We start from the raw sequence: 21,299 nt of genomic DNA on the forward strand, positions 1-21,299 counted from the left end.
AGGGGACTGATGACCACAGGTGTTAAGTCCCATAGTGCTCAGAGCCATTTGAACCATTTTTGTAATCCTGCAGTTCTTCTCACCTCTTTCAGTTCACAAGATGCGCACCAATTGCCTGCTAGCCACCGACTGAGCCATACCATACAGGAGCCTTGCAGTTCGACTGTCAGATCCACCTTTTGTATTTCCACCAGTACCATTGCGGAGGGACTTCTCTACAAGTTTTACATGATTAATAACCTACTTTCCTTGGGCATGAACCAGTATTAGAATTACAGTATTAAGTTACATTCCTCTACAGTACACTACACTTGAAATTATATTCATAGATTAATTAGTATTACATAATTCATCATAAATAAAGAATAAAATACTTACATCAGAGAGCATAGTTATACAGAAATCACAGTAATGAAAAACAGACAAGGACGTCAGATAAGACCATTATATGTAATATCGATCATTGTGTTATAATCGGACCGCAGTTTCTCACCATACCTACTGATATGCTGTACAGTGATGTTCACAACATTGTACCTCAACTACAGATATTGTTGATGAATGATGGCCGACATGATGAATGGCTCTGAGCACTATGGGACTCAACTGCTGTGGTCATAAGTCCCCTAGAACTTAGAACTACTTAAACCTAACTAACCTAAAGACAGCACACAACACCCAGCCATCACGAGGCAGAGAAAATCCGTGACCCCGCCGGGAATCGAACCCGGGAACCCGGGCGTGGGAAGCGAGAACGCTACCGCACGACGCCGACATGATGAACATTTGTTGTGAAGAATATCATCTTCGCTAAACATCAGTTGTTATGATAATTATTGGTTTTATATCACATAAAGCGTCATCTTTTGATCATTTTGTGCACATTATTTCGTTTTCAATAAAACCCCATATCATTTCAAGCATGTGTGCAAATTTTTTCCTCTGTACCTACTTTCCTCTGTGAAGTATTGAGTTTTAAAATGTTAACGGACTTTTGGGCCCCTCTGTAAAACACACGAAGCGTAGTGTTTTCTGTTGGGTATTATAACATGAAGGACGTAGGGGTATTATTATCATTTACGCAGCAGCGAAGTGCAGAAGTAAAGCTGTGAGGACGGGGCGTGAGTCGTGCTTGGGTAGCTCAGTTGGTAGAGCACTTGCCCGCGAAAGGCAAAGGTCCTGAGTTCGAGTCTCGGTCTGGCACACAGTTTTAATCTGTCAGGAAGTTTCATATCAGCGCACACTCCGCTGCAGAGTGAAAATCTCATTCTGGAAACATCCCCCAGGCTGTGGCTAAGCCATATCTCCGCAATATCCTTTCTTTTCAGGAGTGCTAGTTCTGCAAGTTTCGCAGGAGAGCTTCTGTTAAGTTTGGAAGGTAGGAGACGAGGTACTGGCAGAAGTAAAGCTGTGAGGACGGGGCGTGAGTCGTGCTTGGGTAGCTCAGTTGGCGTGTTTACTTCGTCGCTGCCGGCGGCGGTCGCTGTGTATGGTGAGTGCGCGCTTACAGCGATAACACTAACCTCGGTAATGAACACTCGAACGCAATCATGAATCAACCAGAACGGAAAGACACCCTTAAATTGACATTCGACCCGAAATTTGCTAGACCAAAATCCTTTGAGGTAGAATTATTTGTTCGAGATGTTATGAAATTAACGCTTGACGATTTAATTGGCATACACTTATCGATCGTTAGTAGTACCGTCTACGTGAAATTGGTGACGCCTGAACGATGCGAACAAATTGTTGAGTCTTGTGGCGTATCTCTTAAGTTCAAAAATTCAGACGGAAACGTTGGCGAGGTACGAATAACGCAGGCAGGCTGGGGATTGCGAACCATCAGAATATTTGAACTGCCCTTCGAAGTAACTGCCGAGCAGATTCACGCCAAACTACGGGAATATGGTTAGGTAGTAAGCAACGTTGCTGAGAATGGAAGCATATACTATCTTACATCATTATAAGTGGGTACAGGGCCATAGTAATTTATGACGGGCAACCACGGACATGCTCGGGATGTGGATCTACAGCACACATCCGTGCACAGTGTATTCTTAGGAGTGTAGCGCAGATCCCGACTGGCGAGCGTGAGCAGTCTGGCCCAAGTTCTACGTTGCCGATCACTTACGTAGCCGCCGCCCGTGTAAACACCGCTCCAGAGCTCAGCGTCGATTTCACCCTAGATGCGTACACTGACCACAAAGAGGAGAACATACCAATGGAGACGAGTAATGTACCGGAAACCCTCGGAGCTTCCTTACAGGAAGTTAAGGAGGGAAGTAAGGAGACGCAGGGTGGCAGCAAGGTCAGTGACGTCTTCGAACAGTCGCAAGCGGCGGAAGTTTTTCCCATAGACGAAGACCGTGCCACTCAAGAGAACACTGCTCAAAACTCCAAGTGCCCTTCCCCGAAAAAGCAGAAGAAGCGAAGAATCGCGCAACAGGGTGCTGACACAAAAGCGCAACCACTGCGCGAGAAAGCCAATCAGGTGCGTCAGTAGATGACCGAGGTGACGTCTCAGGTTTCCACTGCAACTCCACAGACGTCCAAAAAGTCCCGTACGGACGACTCAGAGGCTGACTCCGACAACAGACCCTCCCAATCACAGACGAAGATGATGTCAGTAGATGCAGACGGTACAGGTGGCCACCTGCCAGACAGCAGTGCAGATCCGCGTGGAGCTCACCATCCACGTAATTGGGCGGACGACGTCGAAGAACCCTCTCAAGACAACGATATGACCGAAGTACAGGGATAACACCGAGAAACAGTGTCACAATTCCGGGAAACGGAATCGCAAGGGCAACGGAAGACTGAATCTGCTCTTCAGGCGGTCGATGCCGACCCCGACTTCTTTTAATTGATGCCCCTCCGCCATCACTGAGGGAGCGGCTCAACGCCACGCATACCTCTGCCGTGCGCAGCTCGTGATCGTGCGGTAGCGTTCTCGCTTCCCACGCCCGGGTTCCCGGGTTCGATTCCCGGCGGGGTCAGGGATTTTCTCTGCCTCGTGATGGCTGGGTGTTGTGTGATGTCCTTAGGTTAGTTAGGTTTAAGTAGTTTTAAGTTCTAGGGGACTGATGACCATAGATGTTAAGTCCCATAGTGCTCAGAGCCATTTGAACCATACCTCTGCCCTCATTGCACCTTTAAGGCATACCGTGTTGCCACGGTCAACATCAACAAGATCAGTAGTACGTCAAACCTGAGGAATCTTACGGATTTCGTATATGCAGCTGATGTCGACATTGCGCTGTTGCAAGAGGTCGCCGACATTGATCTGGAACGTATCACAGGTTACAATGCGTTAATCAACCCGGGACATGGCAGTGAACTCGGAACTGCACTTTCGACCAAAGAAGGCATCACCGTAGCCAATGTCGACAGACTGCCAAACAGCAGAGGTATTGCGGGGACGATCCACAACACCCGATTCATAAATGTTTATGCCCCTTCTGGAACGGGAAAAAAACGCCAGACATCGGAGTATTTTATGGAAGAGATAGTGTCACTTTTTACAACCCGCGCAGGCCAAGTCGTATTTGCAGGTGATTTCAACTGTGTACTAAAACCCAATGACCAAACGCCGCATTTTAACACTTCCATAGAACTTCTGGACATTGTTAGAGAATTAAACCTACTCGACACGTGGGAACTTAAACACGGCGACACGCCCGGTTTTACCCACGTCACCAGCCATTCTGCCAGCCGCATTGACAGAATTTATGCAACTTCCAATTTACGGAACCATATTTTGCAAGCGTAGCGATGGCCGCATATATTCTCTGACCATGTAGCATATATATGTACCATAAATATGGAAAAACAGGGTACATATAGAGCGAGAGGCCCGTGGAAACTGAATGTTACCCATTTATCAGATCCAGGGTGCCACGCCGTCTTCCAACACACATGGGCAGATTGTGAAAGGAAATTTCCACTGTACAATTCGGCTTTCTCGTGGTGGATAAAATGTGCAAAGCCAGCTCTAATAAAAGCGATGAAGTGTTACTCTCGCGAGAAATGCGGCTGGCAGAGGACCACAATAGAATTCTATTTTCAGTGCCTACGAGACCTTTATAAAGACGATAATACAGAAGTGGACAATCACATGCAGATCAAAAGAATCAAGGCGACACTCCTAACACTGACGCGACGACAATCTGAAGGCTATAAAGTGAGAAGACGCCTGCAAAATGCAATGCGGGAGGAGACAACATCCATGTACCACGTTATACAAGAGCAAAAAAGAAGAAACAGGAAAATACTGACTGAGCTAAAAACTGCAGACGGTCGCCTTTTCGACACACAAACTGATATTCAAGAAGAAATTTATAAACATTTTACGGCGTTAATAGCTGAAAAACCAATGGATGTGGCAGCGCAGGCAGTCCTTACGGAAAGGGCGTGGGGGAGACTTGGTCCGGAACAGGCGGAAGAACTCGCCTCAGACATACTCGAGGATGAAGTGGCAGACGCCATTCTCCGAAGCCCAAGAAATAAATCGCCTGGTCCTGACGGATTACCTGCCGAGTTTTATCACACATTTAGGCGACAGTTAATTAGTAAGTTGACTCTGGTCTGTAATGACATTATGAACATTCGAAATGACCGCTTGAAAGATTTTTGTAAAAGGATAGTGGTGCTAGTTCCAAAAACTCCAGGAGGCAAAATTGTTGAGAATCTCCGGCCTTTAACATTACTTAACGTTGACTATAAAATTTTCGCACGTGTCATTATGCAATGATTAAATTCAGTCATTACCAGCGTTACCGGCGACTACCAAACGTGTGTTGGAAGAAACAGAAATATTTTACACACTTTAACTGCATACAGAGATCTCATAGCGATTGCCGAAGCCTGTGACATCCCAAGTGCCCTTGTGTCCCTCGACTGTGAAAAGGCCTTTGACAGGGTGAGCCACTCCTATCTCGTACGCACCATGGACGCCATGCATTTTCCTCAGAAAATCACTGATACTGTTAAAACTCTCCTGATGAATGGTACGTCGCACATCAATGTAAATGGACGCTTAAGCAGGCTGATCAGTATCGCAAGTTCAGTACGACAGGGCTGCCCAATGTCGATGGCATTGTTTGCCATAGCACTGGAGCCATTCTTGTACTCCCTGACGCAAGACCTTCCAGGACTGCTCATTCATGGTCAGAAGATTATTTGCCAGGCATACACAGATGATGTCAGTTTTGTAGTAACGAAAGAGGAGGACTTAGAGAAAGCTTTCCACATTGTAACAACGTATGAAGCTGCATCGGGGGCAAAACTCAACCGTCACAAGTCAGGCTTAATGCACATTGGACGCGGATTAGAACTCGGTGCTGCTGAAAGAATAAGAAGCTTGGAAACGATCACCTGCCTCGGGATTGAATACACACGCAATACCCGCCGCACGGCTGCCTTGAACTATAGAAACCTGCTGGCAAAAATGCGCGCTGGCATACGGCAACATAGCCTGCGAACTCTAAATGCCATTCAAAGAGTGTCTTTAGTTAATACCTACATAATTTCCAAAGTACATTACGTTACCCAAGTACTGCCATTACCAAAGACTATGCCACAACAAATGTTAGCAGCGCTTGGCCACTTTGTTACCAGGGGTCAGATATTTAAAGTGAAGTATGAAACCCTCACCCTCCCAGTTTGGAAGGGAGGCCTCAATTTGACAGATGTCCACCTCAAAGCAAAAGCCTTGTATGTTAGTCAAACATACAATCAGTGGCACAGATCACCTAACACACTGACGGCTCACATTTTGAATGAAATAGTGCCTCCCAATCTGGACCCACCTGTAGATGTAAAACACATTCTGAACTCGCTCTGTCACTTAAGGTATTTCATCCTAGAACTTAGCTACATACAAAGAAGAATTCCAGAGGCAGATCGACACAAAGTCAAAGCAATTTACGCCACAATGACGGAAAGTAAACCACGCAATATAGTGGAGGAGAAATGTAAACGTTATAACTGGAAACAAGTCTGGGAGAACATTCACGACCCGTATCTTTCATCTACAGTGCGCTCAACCTGGTACATGGCAGTCAATAGGAAATTCCCCACCAATTCGAGGTTACACAAGATTCACCTGGCTGAAACACCGAATTGTCTCAGATGTCACTTAGTCGACACAGACGAGCATAGATTTACTTGCGACGCTGTACAGGACATATGGTCCTCTGCACGCAGAAACTCGCAAGCATAATGCGGACATCACCAAGAACGATAACACCGACACGCCTACTCAACCTGACGAAGTTCCCTATCCGAATACAAAACGACGTGCAGTCAATTGGCTAAAGGGCTAGACTGTATACTACATCCTATCCGAGAAAGAGACGAGTAAAGAAGAATATTGGATACATTTAACGATGGAACACCAGACACTGATACTAACGACGAAATATAGAGAAAACTATGCTTGTTTTTTATTAAGAACGTTGACATAGAGTAACTATATTGCAAGAATCTTTACTTTATCAATACTTTTAATCTCTTTACTAGTTTATTTTTTCATATCATTTGCCATAATAATGGGGAGACATTTTTATTCTTTAATTTACTTTATGTTAGAAAACCAAAAAGGTTCCCTGGTAGGATGTCATGGAGACTTTGGTGGCCGGGGCTTCGGCGTTCAGAGAAGCTGAAACAGAAATAACACTTGAGAGATGGACGAACAAACGAATGTTCGACAACGGAATACATTAGCAATAGCTATTCACCGAGAAGACAAACTCTGAAGCCACCAGTCTGCTAAAATTCCACGCGCACACCTCCGGAGAGTCAGGGGCACCAAAAGAAGTATTTTCATTTCCGTCTAATGAGGAGTCATTTAGTTCATTATGATTACAGCTACTGAAGCTAGCCGATGAAGGCAATTTTGGCGAGTGCAAGTGACGGGCTATAAGGGGAGAACGGAGGCCCGAAAAAAAAAAAAAAAATTTGGTAGAGCACTTGCCCGCGAAAGGCAAAGGTCTCGAGTTGGAAGGTAGGAGACGAGGTACTGGCAGAAGTAAAGCTGTGAGGACGGGGCGTGAATCGTGCTTGGGTAGCTCGGTCGGTAGAGAACTTGCCCGCGAAAGGCAAAGGTCCCGACTTCGAGTCTCGGTCCCGCACATAGTTTTAATTTGCCACGAAGTTTCATATCAGCGCACACTCCGCTGCAGAGTGAAAATCTCATTCTGGAAACATCCCCCAGGCTGTGCCTAAGCCATGTCTCCGCAATATCCTTTCTTTCAGGAGTACTAGTTCTGCTAGGTTCGCAGGAGAGCTTCTGTGAGGTTTGGAAGGTAGGAGACGAGGTACTGGCAGAGGTAAAGCTGTGAGGACGGGCCGTGAGTCGTGCTTGGGTAGCTCAGTTGGTAGAGCACTTGCCCGTGAAAGGCAAAGTTCCCGAGTTCGAGTCTCGGTCCGGCATACAGTTTTAATCTGCCAGGAAGTTTCAACCTTAGACTTCTCCAATTTTGCATTTATACAGACCTCCTCACTAACCTGCTAGTAAAGAGATTGTAATGCGCGAATAACTGACTGATTCGCCCATTTTTGACAATAGATCAATCGGTATTAATTTGTCTCTAGTTTTTCTTAAGACTGGGATTATTTTAGATTTATTTTGTTTACCTTAAGAGTGTGTGCTTGCACTTGCAAACAAACATACATATTGAAGATTTTAAACAATAAGTTTTAAACAAACTGCTTACTTCACTATTATTTTTACATCCGAGACCTATTACACAGCCGGCCGCGGTGGCCGTGCGGTTCTAGGCGCTCCAGTCCGGAGCCGCGCTGCTGCTACGGCCGCAGGTTCGAATCCTGCCTCAGGCATGGGTGTGTGTGATGTCCTTAGGTTAGTTAGGTTTAAGTAGTTCTAAGTTCTAGGGGACTGATGACCACAGCAGTTGAGTCCCATAGTGCTCAGAGCCATTTGAACCTATTACACAAAAATAATTGATAAACTGAGCATGTATGACCTGTATGAAATCTGCACTTTGCAAATCATTCTGAAATATCAGGCAGAGGGAGCCTATTTTTGTGCCATATATCAAGATTTCTCCCAGTTCCGTTCACAGATGAAGCATGAGAAGAATGATTGCTTCTACACCTTTGTGCGAGCTGTTACTTACCTAATTTTATCTGCAAGCTTGCAGCTTGTGCCTTGTTACACGGTTCTTGAAGTTTGCTAAGTAGATTCTCATGATAAGTATTGTGTTTATTCGAGTTAAGTTTTTTCAGCATTTCTTTCACATTCACATTCTCCTGCCGGTTAAACAATCCTGGACCAACTGCACCACGTTTCTTTGTATACACTCGATGTTAAGCCGTCCTCACATGGGACGTGTTTCCATGATGAAGCATATCATGGTTGGTGCACCGTCCGCAGCTCGTGGTCGTGTGGTAGCGTTCTCGCTTCCCGCGCCCGGGTTCCCGGGTTCGATTCCCGGCGGGGTCACGGATTTTCTCTGCCTCGTGATGACTGGGTGTTGTGTGATGTCCTTAGGTTAGTTAGGTTTAAGTAGTTCTAAGTTCTAGGGGACTGATGACCATAGATGTTAAGTCCCATAGTGCCCAGAGCCATTTGTACCATTTGTTGGTGCACGCTTAGAAACGAGCTGATGTACCACACCGTACATGCTTTTCATTATGACTGCAGGGTTCGCCAACACCAGTTGTCGCCTGAATCTGGCTTGCAGATCAGTTTGTTTACGAAAATGGAAGCGCATAAAACTGCTAATTAGCTCTGTTTAAAAGTACATTTCCCCCTTTGTTCATACCATACGCTAGACATTCTTTTCTATCTGTCATATACATAAAATATTTTTATATGAATAAACATTTTACAAGCCAAAAAGGAAGTTCCTTGCCCAGTCAGTAAGGTCGACAAGGACATCAAATTTTAAGACTTCCCTTCCAAATATAGGGTGTTTCAAAAAGAATGTCCTTACTTCAAAACCACACATTCATTGATAAAAACATACTACCAACATAGGATACATTCCAAAATACCCACAAAATCCTAAAGTTGTAGATATGCTAATATAAATGCTATATGTGTCCACCACCAGCAGCATGAAAAACATGTTGACGATAGCTAAATCCCTTGCAAACTTCTCACAATGTATCAGCTTTTACAAAAGTTATGGCGGCTGTTATTCTGTTCTGCACTTCTTCTGTGTACATGTTAAAGGGGAGATGACCTCATTTTCTGTCACACATCCCACAAGAAAAAATCGCATGTCTGACGATCTTGGAGGCCAGGTATACAGGGCAGTGTATCGAGGTCCCAGATTACCTATCCGGAGTTGAGGCAGAGTGTCATTGAGAAAATGATGTACGTTGTTGTGTTGGAGCTACACGGAAAATGCCAGTTGTGCAGAATTTAAAGATATCTCATTCCTGTCACTGTGTTTTCCTCAAAAAAGAAGGGACCATACACTTTTTTCGATAAACGGCACAAAAAGCGTTTCTTTCGGTCATTCTCTTTCGTGATTAATAACATTAGTTGGCTGATTTGGGGGAGGTGACCAAACAGTGATGTCATACGTCCCAACAGATGGGAAGGACGGGGAAGGAAATCGGCCGTGCCCTTTCAAAGGACCCATCCCAGCATTTGCCTGAAGTGATTTCGGGAAATCATGGAAAAAGCAAATCGGGATTGCCGGACGCGGGTTTAAACCGTCGTCCTCCCAAATGCGCTTAATAATGTCGTGAGGGTTCTGGAGTCCCCATATGCACATGTTATGTCGGTATACTTTACCGCTAACGTGAAATGTTGCGTTATCACTGAAAATTAACCTTGGTAAAAAGGTATTGTCTTCCATGTCCTCTAGTACAGCACTGCTGAAGTCAGCTGTTTCCGTTTCATCACCAACCCGTAGAGCTTGCACTAATTGTAGTCTACATGGTTTATAGACCAAAAGACGCCTTAACACTCGCCAGACAGTCGTATGAGGTGTAGCCAGTTCTCTTCTTGGGCAGCGAGTAGACTTTTTTTTCCTTTATTGAATTTCAATTCCCCCCTCTGGGGAGGAGCTGGCAGCACAGCAGCTTAATATGCCGCTCTTCAGCCTACAGAAGAGTTAAAAACATAATGAGAAGATAACAAACAATAAAAACAGGCGATAAAACGGTGACTTTTGAAAGCAGTAAAATGCCGGAAAGTTGTGGAAGTGAAATGTAAACACAAAGCGTTGGTGATGCTAATTAAGACACACAGTAAGTATACAGATACAATTAAAAAACACGGCGACAGTCTGGTTTCTTTTCGCAAGAGATAAAAAATTGCAGCTGGTGACAGTATGGTCTCTGTTCGCAACACTTAAAAAAGGGGACACACAACGCTGAACACTCACTTAAATACTGCACTATAGAGTAGACACAAAGATGACACACCACAGCCTAAGGCAGATTGGGGGGGGGGGGGACCTGGGCAGATGAGAGGAAAAGAAAAGGGGGAGGAGAGGAAAAAACAAAGGTGGGGGGGGGGGCAGCCAATGGAGGGAGGGAGAGCACACATAAAAAGGAGGGCAGGGTGGATGCGAGAAGGAGTGGAGAAGGCAGAGGAGGGGAAAGCAAAAGAGCTCAGGGGAGAGAATGGAGTCAAAGAGAGGGTAGGCAGGGAAAAACAAGATGTAAGGGGTGGAAGAGGGAGCCCAGCAAAAGGACAGAGAGGGAGGTGAAGATCAGAGTTGATAAATGGAGGGAGAGAGTGCATCATCCAGGGTGGGGGGGGGGAGGGAGTTAATGGAAGCTATCTTGGAAAAGGATGCAAAGGATGTAGAAGTGGAGGGTAGGGGGAACACAACGGCGACGGTGGAGCAGTGGGCGGGGGTTGGAGAGAAAAGGAGCAACCAGGGGATGGATTGGGGGGGGGGGGAGAATCAAGGTGGCGGGAGCTGTAGAGGGATCAGATATTTTTGAGGTAAAGGAGCAGAGGGGGAAAAGGAATCATGGCATAGAGAATCTGCGTGGGAGACAAGAGGCATATATGGAAAACGAGGTGGAGTGCATGGCGGTCGAGGATCTGGAGGACTTATAGAATCTGAGGGGGGGGGGGGGAGCGGATATCCAGACAGGACTGGCATAACAAAGGATGGGATGGATCAAGGATTTGCAGGTGTGGAGGATGGTAGAGGGTTTCAACTTCCATGCTCGGCCAGAGAGGAGTTTAAGTAGATGGAGGCAGTTGTGGGCTTTGGATTGGATAGAGAAAAGATGAGGGATCCGGGTGAGGTGGTGGGCAATGGTAAGTCCAAGGTAGGTGAGGCTGAGGGAGATGCAGACAGGACAGGCACAGATGGTGAGGGAAAAATCAAGGAGCCAGAAGGAGTGAATGGTACGACGTACAACGATTGCCTGGGTCTTGGAAGGATTGATTTTTACGAGCCACTGGTTACACCATGTGGCAAAAAGGCCAAGGTGATTCTGGAAAGGGCGATAGGACTGTTGAAGTGTAGGAGCAAGGGCAAGGAAGGCGGTGTCATCGGCATGCTGCAGGAGATGAACTGGGGAGGGGGGGAGGGATTGGAGCATATCAACTGTGTGCAGGAGGTAGAGGAGAGAGGAGAGGGTAGAGCCCTAGGACACACCCGCAGAGGGGTAAAAGGTGTGGGAATCGGTGTTATGGATGGTAACGTAGGAGGGGCGGCGAGAGAGGAAGGAGGCAATCAGACAGACATACTTGATAGGAAGGGCATAGATCTGGAGTTTAAACAGGAGACTGGGATGCCATACGCGGCTGTAGGCCTTTCTGAGATCTAGGGATACGAAGATGCCGGAGCGACGGAAGCTAAGCTGGAGGGAGAGAAGGTGGCTGAGGCTTAGGAGCTGGATGTCGACAGAGAAGGAAGGTCGAAAGCCACATTAGGTGTTGGGGAGGAGGTGGTGTCGGTGGAGGTGGTGATGGATGCGCTGGGTAAGGACAGATTCCAAGAGCTTGCTGAACACTGAGGTGAGGCATACAGGGCGATAGGAAGAAGCATCAGACGGTGGCTTGTTAGGTTTGGAGAACATCAGGATGCGGGAGGTTTTCCACATGTCGGGGTAGAAGCCGGTGACAAGGATTACGTTGCAGAGGGCGGCAAGAACTGCAAGGAAGGAGGGAGGGCAGTGTTTGAGATGCCGGTAGGTAATGCGATCGTGGCCGGGAGCGAGTAGACTTTCGTGGTCTCCTCTAAAACATTTGCCGATTTCTTTCCATCATGCCATCAGAAGTGCGAGGTCGACTTGGACTCATATCTTTTCACAAGCATCGTCTCTCTTCGAATATTTTTGGGTACTGGCGGATCAATGTCAAAACGCCGACGAAAAGCACTAGACCGAAATCACTGTCTCACTATTTGAAAACTGCAGCACACCAAACACCTTCTGTTGAGCTGACGCCATCTTATTTCTGAATAACAGCAAACTAAGAAGATGCATCGACTGACATCTAGTGGCGATTTTCTGAAACCCTAGGCTACGCCCATTAAACAGCAAAAATTTCCTTGCCAGCATGTTCCATGTTTCATAATTATTACTGTCCAAAATCAAGTCACTGTTTTGAAACAGCCTGTAGTGTGATACAAATTTACAACTGTCGGCCACATCAGATATTTTTATTATTTCACCATTCTCAGTTTTTAGTAAAACCTTAACGTCATTTTTACTATATCACTGCTTCCATTCAGTTGCAGTTTTCTTTTTTTTTTTTTTAACGTATGGAATATAAGGCTCCAAACTAGCAAGTGCAAAATATCGTTTTAGAAGTAGTGCAAGCTCTCTTACTGATCAAGCCAAAAATTCATTTATTTACAGCAATATTACTTTTAAATTTTCTGTACTTCATGTAAGTGTGTGTACATGTGTGTTTGTGTGTGTGTGTGTGTGTGTGTGTGTGTGTGTGTGTGTGTGTGTGTGTCTGAGTCTGCGTATGTGGAGTACGTGGATGCATCTGTATGCACTCGTGTTCTTCAGCTAATAACACAAAAAGTTTACAGAATAATTATGTTTTCCACAGTGTAGCAAGATTTTTGGATGAATAAGTAAATGGTGACTTGCGATCAAATCAGGCGGTAAAGTGGAAAGCAACCTTGCAACTCGTTGGCCCATATTCCCTGGCATGTTTACAAAATCGAACACATTCCTGAGAGAGAAAACGCTCTTATACAAGCTATTTTGCAAATACATGTACGAACGAAGGGGGATAAGGGGACAACGAAACATTCAAGTAGTCCTAGTAAACACGGGTCCGGAAACGAGTGGTTTCCCCGACACGACGAATGCACAAGTGGAGCCATGCCAGTGTCACAACACTGAGAATGCCTAATGCTACGTCTATGCTACAGCTTCGATTGCTGTCGGTTAGTTGCGTACGCTACATTCATTGCTGCGAGTTTTAGAGTGTCCTTGAAATAATCAGTCAATGCTCAAGTTTCAAGTCGTGCCGGCGATACGTGAACAGCGAGGTTGTGATATAAAGCCACTCTTACGTTCCAGTTACCAGCACCCACAGTGCACTTGTGCACCAGTGCACTTGTAGCATATAATTCGGTTGCCATGGCTCCATACACGTTTTCAGATGAAGAATATAAATGACATCCACTTCATCTGTGGGCGTGCTAATGCCAGTGCAACGGGAAGCAGCACGACTGTATCACGACGCGTATTTGCCGAGGACAGCCAGACTACAGAGTGTCCTCTAGGTCCCATCAGCATCTGCGTGAGACCGGTTCATTTAAGTGCAACATGCAGGTAGACCAAGAATGGGCACAAGAACCAAAAGGCTGGTGCAACGCGTTTCACCATCCACTATTTGGCGGATACTAACTGAAGACAGTTGTACCCATCTCATGCAGAAAGTGTGCTCCTGACATTCCACCATGGGTTTCCTGCTGCCAAATGATCCTTAGACAATGTTGGAATGATCCACAGTTCCTCGTGCACATGTTACTTACAGATGAAGCATGCTTTGCCCGAGACGGTATTATGAACATCGGTTCTACAGCAAAAAATGGTTCAAATGGCTCTGAGCACTATGGGACTTAACTTCTGAGGTCATCAGTCCCCTAGAACTTAGAACTAATTAAACCTAACTAACCTAAGGACACCACACACATCCATGCCCGATACAGGATTCGAACCTGCGACCGTAGTGGTCGCGCAATTCCAGGCTGTAGCGCCTAAAACCGCTCGCCCACTCTGGCCGGCGTTCTGCAGCATACACTCTGGACATATGAGAATCCATATACTGTCCTTGATACTGTACATCAGCAGCGATTTTCCGTTAACGTTTGGGACGGTGTCGTTCGTGATCCACTGATAGTGCCACATTTCCTACCTGCACTTCCTGCAACACAAGCTAATCGAGTAGTCGGATGATCTTCCTTATAGTGAAAACTTGCATATGTGGTATACACACGACAGTGCACTGGCACGTTTTCGTGAGGCTGTTTGGGCATACGTAGCACGAATCTTCGAGTTGTGCACCACCAGTATCATGTCTTCCATGAATTGAACCAGTTGGATTATTTTGCGTGATAATATTTAAAACATTTGGTGCATTCCGTCCCTGTTGATAGTGTCGATGAGCTTTGGGATTGCATTGTAGATGGTTGTCAATGCAGTCAGAAAATGCCTGTGGTTTTTGCCCATATACAGGCTCCGATGAGGAAATGTGTTTCATATTACGATATCCTGAAGGCTTTAACTGCTGATATAACATTTGCTGACATTCTGTTACAAGAAGTCCTACCATGAACGACGCGTGTACGATAAGTTTTCAATGCACCGTTGTCTTGAAACAACATACCTTCGTGACATGCAAACTGTAATACGAAATTAACCAAATATTGAAATTATTTACCCACCAATGTGATGTTTCCAGTCATTTTCTTACAAATAATTGTACCAGAACGACGCTTTTTCTATAGATCTTCAATGTCCTGATGTTCTGAAATAAGACAAGGCGTTTTACAATGTTGTAACCAAAACGTCTAAAAGTACTTTGCCGATTTACTTCTAATTTTTTCGCGATACTCTAACCTCTAACGAGCATTTGCACGGATGCAGACTATATTTTTAATCTATACACGGTGGTCCATTGATAGTGACCGGGCCAAATATCTCACGAAATAAGCATCAAACGAAAAATCTACAAAGAACGAAACTCGTCTAGCTTGAAGGGGGAAACCAGATGGCGCTATAGTAGGCCCGCTAGATGGCGCTGCCATAGGTCAAACGGATATCACCTGAGGTTTTTTTTTTTTTTTTAAATAGGAATCCCCATTTTGTATTACATATTCGTGTAGGATGTAAAGAAATATGAATCTTTTAGTTGGACCACTTTTTTCGCTTTGTGATAGATGACGCTGTATCAACATCGTTTTGTTTATAACCTCAAAAATACATTTCAAGATGGCGAGTCCGGTTGAAACGTCCGCATTAGTTGAACAACGTTCTGTTTTTCGTTTTTTCCTTGCTGAAGGCGAAAAACCAGTGAATATATACTGAAGAATGTCTAAAGTTTATGTTGAAGGCTGTATGAATCGTGCAAACTTTTAAAAGTGGGTAGAGCAGTTCAAAAATTCTCGCGACTCAGCGACTGACGAACACCGTTCTGGCCGACCAGTTGCAGTTTGAACTCCCTCACGTGAAAGTCAAATTAATGACATTATGCGTGCCTACAGCCATGTGACTGTGGAAATGATAGTTGATACGGTTCAAGTTAGTACTGGTACAGTTCATTACATTATCTGTAACAAGCTGAAGTATTGCAAAACATGTGCAAGTTGGGTCCCAAAGAAGTTGACGCGGCTACACAAAGGAACAAGGTTGAGATTGTGCACAGAGCTAAAGGAAAGTTATAAAAGAGAAGGTAAGCGATTCCTCAATAAAATTTTAACTAGTGTCACTATTATGAGCCAGAATCGAAAAGACAAAGCATGGAGTGGAAACACACCAACTCACCTGTCAAGAAAAAATCCTAAACAAAAGCACCAGCAGGAAAAGTCATGTTGACGGTGTTTTGGGGTGCTGAAGGTCCAGTTTTTTGTGATTTCCTCGAAGAGCAGCGTACAATTAATAGCCTATACTACTCGTATTTCATTTTAAACAAGGTGAAGCCAGCCATGAGAGAGAGACGTCGTGGATCTCAGAGGAGAGGTCTGATTCTCCGGCAAGACAACGTAAGTCCTCATACTGCTCAACTAACCCGTGAAACCACCGACAAAATGGCTGGGAAGTACTGCCTCATCCCCCTTACAGTCCGGATTTAGCACCTAGTGATTTCCATTTGTTTGGTGCACTAAAGGAAGCATTGCGTGGGAAGAGGTTCCAGGACAACGAGGACGTGAAAAAGTTTGTGGGAAATTGGTTCAAACGTCAAGATAAAGAGTTCTTTGCAACCGGAATAAAAATCTTGTAGCCCGTTAGACCAAGTGCATAAATGTCCAAGGGTATTTAGTTGAAAACTAGAAAAGGTATTGTTTTGTAAAAATAAACGATTTTTTCTCCATACCAATTTGCCTCTTTAATTACTGACTGACCCTCATATATATGGGAAAGGTTGTTATCAAAAAACTGCTATACATTTTATATGTTTTTTGATTTTGTTTAAAATGTATGTACTATACAAAGGGGACTCATTGTTACCAAATATCTCTAAAAGTACTTGACCGATTTATTCATATTTTTACACAATACTTTAACAGACATTTACTCGGATAAAGGCTATATATTTTTAAACAACAATGTACAGGATTATTGTTAAAACCAACAGCAAAAAAGACAATGCTTTCCTGTGCTGTGAAAATGTGCAGTTTCGATTTCTTTCTTGCCTAACTACGACTGGAGGGAATGTAAGCCATTACAAAAATTGTTTCTCCCCTATATATTCTTCACCCTTACATATAATTGCAAACAAAAATTGTATACATAACAATGTACTGTTTTGTTTTCTTCCTCAACGTCGGTTTTACAGAAAACAGAAAAGTTGTATTTATGGCTTTCCAGCTTGTAATTATAATACTACTAGGGAATCCGAATCGTCCGAATCTTGGTGATCCTACCGGTTTAGAGATTAAAACTGTGGGAAATACAGTCACAGATCCAGAGACAGGGGGAAACTGAAGTTGGATAGAGTGACGGGGAATGAGGAGATGAACAGAGCGAAGGAAAAAGAGGAGACGTACAGAGAGAGGGGGGAGAAGGAGCAGATGGATAAAGAGAGTGGGAGGAGGAGATGGGAAGAGAGAAGGGGTGGAGGAGTTTACGATGTATATCCAATGTATATCTAGCAATTTCGAAGTATTGTTGGGTACCGATAATTCTATATATTTTTAAAACTAGTGATACAACGGGTGGCCGGTAAAACGATGCTTTGTCGTTCGGACACCATCTGGTACCTTGAAAACACATGAAGATCTTTTACTATGGAACATGGGATTTTTACAGATTAACTGAATTTCGCTAATGTCTGATCAGTTTTACATGTCTCGAAAATGGAGAGTTGTATTAGTTTCCTATAGCTCTACTTCCAAAATGTATCTGCAGCTCAGTTTTGATAGTACTTCCGATTAATTTGATCTCACTTACTGATTACTGTTGGTGTGTGGTAGAGTACTAATGTCGTAAGTAGATGACTAAATACGGCATTGACAAGATTTTCTCGATTTTAGTGCAGTTTCATTTCAATAGCATATTTGTTCCTAGGTACGTGACCATGTTATTCCTTGGAACCTGTTTTCGCATTTGCAAAATCCTTAATTTTCCTGAATAGTTTTTGAAATTTCATGAAATTGACTGCAACATATAAACAGTGGATTCCATCATTTAAACATGGAATAAGAATATATATCAAGTGTCTGTTGCAGAGCTTGGTCGAGGCGCAAGTCTGAAAAGTATCCCAAGGTACAACACTCCCCCGTATAGATATCTGCTTCCATATGAACGTCTTGATGACTGCTTACGAGTAGGAATACCATCATATTCTCCTAACAACGTCGCAATGACCAATGAAATGTAGTGCCAAAAACCATAGTTTCGTACACAAATTTCTTATAACGTATTTTTCCTATGTAACAACTTTGTAAGTATTCATAAATAATTACACTGCTGGCCATTGAAGTATCAACACCAGTACAGATAATAAATAAACATGTTTTTACTATTGTGCGTATACAGTATTAAATTTGTTTGTAAATTTGTATACTGGGTGCAAATATCAAGGAAGGAAGGAAGATTAGGTTTAACGTCACGTCCACATAGAGGTCATTGGAGACGAAGCACAAGCCCGGATTGTGTCAAGGATGTGGAAGGAAATGGGCCGTGCCCTTTCAAAAAAGCCATCCCGCATTTGCCTAGAGCGATTTAGGGGGGGGGGGGGGGGGGGTTGTTTGGGGGAAGAGACCAAACAGCGAGGTCATCGGTCTCATCGGATTAGGGAAGGATGGGGAAGGAAGTTGGCCGTGCCCTTTCAAAGGAACCATCCCAGCATTTGCCTGGAGCGATTTAGGGAAATCACTAAAAAACTAAGTCAGGATGGTCGGACGCGGGATTGAACCGTCGTCCTCCCGAATGCGAGTCCAGTGTGCTACCACTGCGCCACCTCGCTCGGTAGCGATTTAGGGAAACTATGGAAAACGTAAATCTGGATGGCCGGACGCGGGTTTGAACCGTGATCCTCCTAAATGCGAGTCCGGTTTGCTAACCACTGGGCCACGCCGGTCGGTTGTAGAATTCAGAACACAGAGGTGACACCTCTGGCAGCAACAATTGTTCTACTCCAGCTAGGCATAGAGTACAACTGAACTTGGATGACAGAAACAGGTACGTCATCCCATGTTGTTTCAACACTGTCGTAGATGTCATTAATCGTATTAGCTGGCGAGTGGTGGCGTGCCAGTCTCTGGACAAGCCATTACTAAATGCTTTTAATTGGCGAGAGATCAGAGAACGTGCTGGCCAGGCAACAATATGACAGGTTGGGAGAGCACAAGCAACGTGCGTCTTGCGATATCTTGCTGAAAGATAACGTCTCAGAGACCTCGCAGATAGGACACATCCACCGTCCTGAAACCGTCAGAGATGTCTTGCCTGAAGTTCAATTTGCTATGCGAACCAGACGTGATAATGTTGTGCATCCGACTGCACTGCATACTAGCACACCTGTATGAGGATGACGAATGCAATTTGGTAACGTTAGTTCTCCTCGGAGTCTCTATAAGCAGATACTTCCATCGTGATGCTGCACGCAGAACAGGGATACGTCTGAAAAGTGGTGTGAATACTGTGTGTAAAGTTTTTATAGGGTGTACGACTGTCGGCGTGCCTCTTTCTGCCGCCGTGTCAAGAGGAACCACAGCAATGGCCTCCATGTCGACATTCTCTGCAGACGTCTTCTCGAGGCCTCTTGCCGCGAAGAAACCCATTTCCTGATTAAACGTGTATGACCTGAATGTCAAATCCGAACGAACAATATGCACTGATGGAAAAAAATCGCAACACCAAGAAATAATTAATTTAGAGTAATGAAATTTCGTGAATACATTTGTCTAGGTACCATATTTTAGTGACTAACATGGCAAGATCACGTGTTAACGTTGGCGCGAGATACGCCATTGGAAATTTGAAATGCTGGTACAATAATAACTGGTGTAACCGCGAGAATGTTGAATGCAAGCATGCAATCTTGCATGCATAGTGTTGTACAGGTGCCGGATGTCAGTTTGTGGGATGGAGTTTTACACCTGCTGCACTTGGTCGATCAATACATGGAGTGTTAATGCTGTTTGTGGATGACGCTAGAGTTGTCGTCCGAAGATGTCCCAAATGTGCTTGATTCGAGACAGATGTGGTAATCTAGCAGGTCGAGGCAACATGATGAAATGCTGTAGAGCATTTTGGGTTACAATAGCGGAGAGCGTTATGCTGTTGGAAAACATCCTCTGGAATGGTGTTCATGAATGGCAGCACAACAGGTCGAATCACCAGACTGATGTACAAATTTGCAGTCAGGGAGCATGTGATAACCACGAGAGTGCTCCTGCTATCGTACGGAGTCGCACCCCAGATGTAGGTCCAGTGTCTCAAGCACGCAGTCAGGTGAGTTGCAGACCCTCAGCTGGTCTCCTTTCAATCAATACACGACCATCACTGGCACAGAGACAGGACCGGCTTTTATTCGAAAGTAAAGTTCTATGTACTGACTTGGCAGAAAATCCTAAGAAATTTTGGTCTTATGTCAAAGCGGTAGGTGGACCAAAACAAAATGTCCAGACACTCTGTGACCAAAATGGTACTGAAACCGAGGATGACAGACTAAAGGCGGAAATACTAAATGTCTTTTTCCAAAGCTGTTTCACAGAGCAAGACTGCACTGTAGTTTCTTCTCTAGATTGTCGCACAGATGACAAAATGTTAGATATCGAAATAGACGACAGAGGGATAGAGAAACAATTAAAATCGCTGAAAACAGGAAAGGCCGCCGGACCTGATGGGATACCAGTTCGATTTTACACAGAGTACACGAAGGAACTTGCCCCCCTTCTCGCAGCGGTGTACCGTAGGTCTCTAGAAGAGGGTAGCGTTCCAAAAGATTGGAAAAGGGCACAGGTCATCCCCGTTTTTAAGAAGGGACGTCGAACAGACGTGCAGAACTATAGACCTATATCTCTAACGTCGATCAGTTGTAGAATTTTGGAACACGTATTACGTTCGAGTACAATGACTTTTCTGGAGACTAGAAATCTACTCTGTAGGAATCAGCATGGGTTTCGAAAAAGACGATCGTGTGAAACCCAGCTCGCGCTATTCATCCACGAGACTCAGAGGGCCATAGACACGGGTTCCCAAGTAGATGCCGTGTTTCTTGACCTCCGCAAGGCGTTCGATACAGTTCCCCACAGTCGTCTAATGAACAAAGTAAGAGCATATGGACTATAAGACCAATTGTATGATTGGATTGAAGAGTTCCTAGATAACAGAACGCAGCATGTCATTCTCAATGGAGAGAAGTCTTCCGAAGTAAGAGTGATTTCAGGTGTGCCGCAGGGGAGTGTTGTAGGACCATTGTTATTTACAATATATACAGGGTGTTACAAAAAGGTACTGCCAAACTTTCAGGAAACATTCCTCACACACAAAGAAAGAAAATATGTTATGTGGACATGTGTCCGGAAACGCTTACTTTCAATGTTAGAGCTCATTTTATTACTTCTCTTCAAATCAAATTAATCATGGAATGGAAACACACAGCACAAGAACGTTCCAGCGTGACTTCAAACACTTTGTTACAGGAAATGTTCAAAATG

At 44.5% G+C, this 21,299-nt stretch overlaps 1 protein-coding gene across 1 annotated transcript in view; it reads left to right on the forward strand.

Annotated features, from left to right (window-relative positions):
• Positions 1 to 21,299, forward strand: part of LOC126248873 (uncharacterized) — a 1,116,592-nt gene that overhangs the window by 1,089,041 nt on the left and 6,252 nt on the right. The window lies entirely within an intron of this gene.

This window comes from Schistocerca nitens, chromosome 3, assembly GCF_023898315.1.
Source record: "Schistocerca nitens isolate TAMUIC-IGC-003100 chromosome 3, iqSchNite1.1, whole genome shotgun sequence".
In the NCBI taxonomy this organism is placed as follows: domain Eukaryota; kingdom Metazoa; phylum Arthropoda; class Insecta; order Orthoptera; family Acrididae; genus Schistocerca; species Schistocerca nitens.